This window comes from Uranotaenia lowii, chromosome 2 (genome assembly GCF_029784155.1).
Source record: "Uranotaenia lowii strain MFRU-FL chromosome 2, ASM2978415v1, whole genome shotgun sequence".
Taxonomy (NCBI): Eukaryota; Metazoa; Arthropoda; class Insecta; order Diptera; family Culicidae; genus Uranotaenia; species Uranotaenia lowii.
In genome coordinates this window covers 130757523-130764047 of record NC_073692.1, presented here as the reverse complement: position 1 = coordinate 130764047, position 6525 = coordinate 130757523, and the positions used below count along the sequence as shown (strand labels likewise).

The window sequence follows — 6525 nt, the reverse complement described above, 5'->3', positions numbered from 1 at the left end:
ACACCTACTGGTCGCCATTTTGAACTTGGGAGATTAGCACTGTTCAATTATTTGTTCAAAAGAAATTAGTTTTTCAAATTAACATTATATAACATCAACATTACCTTCAAAGTATTTCATGTCTACAATTATTTAATTTAAGGTAGTTTAAAAAATTAAAAATTTTGCAAAACCATTACTATTGCACCGCTAATTTGGTTTCGTTTCTATCCGGCCATTGAACATGCGTAGTGTTGTTGTTATTTTTACCCTACCACCAGGTGCCGAAAAATGTAAACACGAGAAATCAGCTGTTCGTTTGACAAGTGGGGAAATGCCTTATTGCATGACTACTTTTCTTGCAATACTTTGCGAGGCTCCAGCAGTGATGTCAATTGAATTTGTCGTTTATCAATGCGAAAAGGCATACCTCTATTAAACAGCTAATAACTTTTTTGCCTAATAAGATAAGAAGTTACGGTCTTCGACAAAGTTGTTCAGCGGAAAATTTACCTTCGGAATTTTATAAATTGGCACAAAAACAGTTAGCTGGCTCGGTTCCACCGAAGAAACAAAAACGCTGATGATTTTTCAGAACAAAAAATTCAATTTTATGTTGTTTTGATTTCGACTGGTTTTTGTTGATGTGGTATTGATTTTCTTTTTTGAAATCGGCACTGCAGTCTGTTTTCGGATTGATGATTATTTTATTTCATCCAACGTTTCGAGACTTTGTTGGTCTCATCCTCAGGAAAAAAATATAGTCATCTTTATGTGGCTTTTGTGAAGACTAATGTCTGGCACTGTTGTACATTTTCCTGATCGAACAATAAATTATAATAATAAATTTAAAAAACTATCTCACAGAACTTTCCAAACGGTGATTTTGAAAGACTGAACAAACGGCTTTTTCAAAATGAAGTGTTGCTTGCGTTTGTCAGCTGGGTGTCTGTTGTTTGTGTTGGAGGGAGAGAATCTGTGTTTTTAACAACTTTCGGGAGAGATTTTGTTTTATAATTGTGTTTCTTTAGGCTGTTTAGTATGTTGGCGTACATTGCATTAAGATTGTTGGATCTGTTTTCAAATTAACTGTGTTAGGATTATTGAAAATATGGCACATTTCTAGAAACTTTAAAGTATGTGTGTTGAAACTGCTATCGAGAATTTTTGTCTGTGTTATGTTGAACCTATGTCCCGTCTCCAGACAGTGGTCGATCAGAGCTGTGGTGTCCTTTTCCTTTGGTGTTGCATTCGTGGTGTTATGTTGATGTTGATGTTGTTGGTCGTTTGTTCCATTGGTTTTGCGTTTCTTCTTGATGTATTGGTCGATCAGCTTGATGTTACTTTTATGGCCTGAAAGTCTTTGATCCAGGGTGTTTTTGGTTTGTCCGATGTATACACACGGACAATCGTTTTGACAAGGTATTTCGTAAATGATGTTAGTTTTTTCCCCATTTGGTTTTGGATCTTTAACTTGGCTAAACAGCTGGCCGACTGTTATTATTTGTCTCGTGGCGATTTTGGTAGACGGAAAATCTTTCAAGAAACTTTTGATAAGTTTGTCAGACAGATGGGGCACGTATGGGATGGATCTGTAGGTGCTGGTTGTGGGTTGGTGATATCTGTGGTGGCATTCTGGTTGATTGTTGGTTGGTCGGTGTTTTGGGCTATTGGTGGAGATGAGCTGGGTTGGTTTTTTGGCGACTGAGTTTGGTGGCGTTTTTTTTTTATGCAGGTTCAGAAGTCTATTAATTAATGTTCTGGGATAGTTGTTTCTATTGAGGTGCGAGTGGATTGTCTGTGCTATGTTTTGGCTATGGTTGTTGCTGGTTAGATATGATACTCTGCCTATGAAGTTGTTGGCTACATTGATTTTGTGCTTAAGTTGGTGACAGGAATGAAAATTCAGCATCCTTCCCGAGGCTATCGGTTTTGTGTACCATTCCGTTGTTAGCGTTTGATCTTGGTTGCGGATGACTACCATATCCAGATAGGGTAATTTGCCTTCTTTTTCTTCCTCTATTGTGAACTGTATCCTATCTTCCTGCTTGTTGAAAGTTTCCAAAAGTATTTGGATGTCTGTTTTCGGAATTGAAAGAAACAGATCGTCAACATACTTCCTAATAATGGGAACCGGGAAAGGGAGCGCTTTAAGTGCTTTACCAATTATTGTGTCAAGAACCATCTGTGCCAGGATTGGTGACAGTGGGCTTCCCATAGCTGTGCCGAAAGTTTGTACATAATATGTGTTTTTAAATTGGAAATATGAGGCTTCCATTAGGGATTCTATGATTTCTATGAACAGGTCGAGGTTGATTTGTGTGTTGATATCTTTCCAGTGTTCGATCAGATTGCTAATGACTAAATGTCGGGGTATATTAGTGAATAAAGAGACAACATCCAGAGATATGATGATATAATTGTCTGGTAGTTCGATTCCGTTGATATCATCGCAAAATTCGAACGAACTCTTGGTTTCGTATTCACTGGTTATCGAACTTCGAAGAATGTTAGCCATAAACTTAGCAAGTTGATAAGTGGGAGCAGTTATATTTGGAATTACTGGCCTTAGTGGGAGCTCGTTTTTATGAGCCTTGGGTTGGCCATATATCCTGGGGCAAGTTGCATTCGAAATGGACAGTTTTTTGCGTTTATATTTGTCTATAAGGTTCAAATCGAAGAGGCGTTTTGCAAAAGAATTGTTCTTCGTTTGGTAACCACATTAGTCTTCACAAAAGCCACATAAAGATGACTATATTTTTTCCCTGAGGATGAGACCAACAAAGTCTCGAAACGTTGGATGAAATAAAATAATCATCAATCCGAAAACAGACTGCAGTGCCGATTTCAAAAAAGAAAATCAATACCACAAAAAATTCAATTTTCCCATACAAACCTAAAAGTTCAAATTTACTCATGTAAACGTTACTTAAAAACTCCACAAAAAATCATGGATGAGTTTTGGACCAAGACGAAGCTTTTTAGACCCCAGGGTTTGAGAAATTCAAAAATGACCCCAAATCGACTCAGTCTAATTGTACATGTAAGGCTCAGTAGCAGTGGCTCAGTTGGCAAGTATGTTGTCTCCTAAACCGATGTCCGCGAGTTCGAGTCCAAGAGTAAACATCGTACACAATTGTACCAGATAGGTTTTTCAATAACTATCTGCCAAATGCAACCTTGATAAGAAGTCGCGAATGCCGTAAGAATGCTGAAATGACAATTTTATGTAAAATCTGGCAAAATCCGTGCATTTGATTTCGGAATTGACGAGCAAAAATCTGGACAATATCCGAAGCTTCCGAAAATCCATCCATAATTATTTTTCGTAGGGGAGGCATAAATAAAAAAAATTACAACACAATTTGTTTTTTTTTGTTTGATGTGCCAAATAAAATAAATCTGGGCAAAATCGTAACATATTTCATTGGAATCCGGGCATCCGGACTGTGCCGTACTCTCCGGGAGGCTTTGAAGAAAAAAATATTAAAAAATATTGTAATGACGAAGCTGTTTTATTATTTTAAATTCTGCGTACACGAATACTTCATATGATTTAACTTATCAATTTTCACTGAATTCCACATTTAAAATTAAACAAATAACTAGGATTCTTTTCCGAGAATTTGGTAGTCGTTAGTGATGCTGTAAAGTGAAAAAAAAACTGAATAATGGTTCGTTAGATACTCAACTAGAATAAGATCAACTTACCTGTCTCTATATTCTATTTTTTTTTGGGGAACGATCCTGTTACAGGACATCCGTGTTATGTGTTTTCGTCAATTTCAGAACAACATCCTATTATGATTTTTTTTTCATAAAATCACTTCCAAACCGACAATTCCACTGCGTGTTAGGAACTTTTTCTGATTTTTTAAATCACTAATCTCAACATTTTGTCCAACTTTTGCTATCACCTTAACCCTCATCCGCATTAGATTTCATTACCCTAATCAGCACTAGGAGTGTCATTTTGACACTCCAAGCTAAAATCTTCATAACTCTCTTTAAATCTAACCGATTACAATGAAACTTATATCACAAGAAACGCATCATTATTTCGTCTGTCGGTTTCGCTCTCTGCCCAAATTACCACAAACCGTACTTACTCGGAGAGCAAACAAACACGTTTTGCTGGACGCGCTGCTTGTGGTTCTAGAAATTCAGGAATGATTTTACGTTTATAATTTTCATATTTTTGTGAAATCTCACAGCGTAAATTGTTGCACCTCACTAGAATGTAGAGTAAATTCCCTTTTCAATGGATATAGTTTTGATTGCTTCAAACGGCGAGAAAGCACTGAAAATCCGGGTACAACCTGACGGAGGACCACAAAAACAGATGAAATTTCAATTAGTGAAAAAATCGCGCAAAGTAGCCAACTTTGAAAAATTCCAGTAAATTCAATTTTTGTTGCATCAAAAATCTAAAGACAGCAAAATGTTAGAATTTCAATAAAGTTTGTAGTCATATTTTTTAAAACAATCTACCATCGCTCAAACAGTATTTAATAGCAATCGAATGAAAAGTAGGTATTTCAGACCACTTTTTTGAACTTTTTGTGACCATATCATTAAAAAAAATTTAAAAAAATATTTCTTTGTTCCATGATGTAGACATTAACTTCAGCTTTCATATGCATAAGGCAAATATTTTTTGGACATGTAATATATGAACTACAGCAGTTTTCGTGAGGCATGTTTTTTCGGATTTTTTTTCTTTCATGCTGAATAACGAGAAAATTAGAAGCTATAGCTATATATAATGTTCTAAACATATTTTACTGACGTTACAAGGTTTCTATTAATATAAGTTTCATATGAAGTTCATAATAATTCAAACGACTTGGATTTTACTTTTGGAGTGTCAAAATGACACTCTTAGTCGGAAAAGGGAGTTTTTTTGTCCAGGCTTCCAGGGTTCGTCCATAAATAAAGTAATAATGCAAAATTAAAGAACTTTTGAATTCATTTAGGGTCCCCGAAGAAATTTTTGTTTTTTGAAGCTTCTGAAAAAAGTTACAAGCATTCAAACTTGAAATAGTGTCAAAATGACACTCTAATGCGGATGGGGGTTAAACAGGTATCCCTCAATTAATACCGATTCCTCGATCATTGATGATACCGACGAGCGAATGATCAATACCGTCCCGCTGTTGCTTACTAATGGGACTGTGCCTATTGTCTATTCGAATTAAGGGGAAAACGCACCAGCGGGGTAAGATGGCCCATGCCATTATTTCTCAAATACACACTAACCAACGGCTTCGAATGATGTTTTTCTTCATTTATACTGTAGCAAACAAGCTTTTTCATCATTCAATAGATGAAAATTTCACAAAAACTACTTTAGTTTCTTAGAAACAGAAGAATTAATGGAATCAGCGTGAAACTTGTTATTTTTCATAAGTAACATATAAGGTTTTATGGTCAAACAGCCTGCGCAATCTGATAGAACTACAACTAATTGTTTATCCACTCATGTGCACTTTCGGAATACTATAAAATTTTTGTTGTATTTTAATAACTTCCAACAAATTTTATCGAAAATCAATCATATGGAAATTGGGGCAGAATGCCCACAAGACCACGTGTTTTACGCTCAAATTTTGAATGCTGTAAACTTTTGAAAAATGCAGAATTTCAAAACGCTGTTTGTTTTCTGGTTGTTTTAGTTTTTTACAAAAATATAGTCCAAATCGTATTTTTACCATATTTTTTCTTTTTGATAATACGTAAATCTTATCTAATCTTATCAAATCTAATCCAAACTAATCTTAAACTAGTCCATATCATCGAAGCACAGTACGAGGCATTTTCGTGCAAAGTCTTGCACGACGGTGTATTGTCCGAACCAATCCCGGTAACTGCTGGAGTGAGACAAGGATGTATTTTGTTACCGCCGCTTTTTCTCATCGAAATGGATGAGATCTTGACTGAATCGATTGACTGTAGACCAAACCGAGGATTGCCGTGGAATCCTTCAGCGATTGAGCAACTGAACGACCTTGACCTGGCAGACGATATTGTTTTGCTCGCCCAAACACAACAAGACATGCAGAGCAAACTCGACGACCTCACCGAAAGCTCCAAGGCAGCAGGTCTCAAAATCAATGTCGGAAAGACCAAGTCGATGGAAATCAACACAGAAAATCGTTCCAATTTCGTGGTAGCTGGACAACAGGTTGAGACAGTGGAGTGCTTCCAGTATCTTGGTAGCCAGATTACGCCTGATGGTGGTACCAAGAAGGACATCGAAACCCGGATCAGAAAAGCCCGATTTGCGTTTGCGAGTCTCCGAAACATCTGGCGCTCACGCCAGATCTCTCTACGAACTAAGATCCGAATCTTCAACTCAAACGTCAAATTCGTATTGCTGTACGGGTGTGGAACTTGGTGCACATGTGCGGTGACGACGCAACTGCAAGTTTTTGTGAATCGCTGCCTGCGGAACATCATCCGCGCTTGGTGGCCTGGCAACTGGATCTCAAACGTTGAACTTCATCGCCGGTGTCATCAAAAGGCGCTAGAAATCGAGATTCGGGA

General features: G+C 37.0%; 1 protein-coding gene across 1 annotated transcript in view; it reads left to right on the top strand.

The window, feature by feature from the left end:
• Positions 1–1894: 1894 nt before the first annotated feature.
• The window catches only part of LOC129743766 (protein-glucosylgalactosylhydroxylysine glucosidase-like), a 118120-nt gene continuing 113489 nt past the window's right edge, over positions 1895–6525 (top strand). The window contains exon 1 of the mRNA XM_055735919.1: positions 1895–1974. The gene's annotated coding sequence lies outside the window, so the exon portion shown is untranslated. The remainder of the gene's footprint in view (positions 1975–6525) is intronic.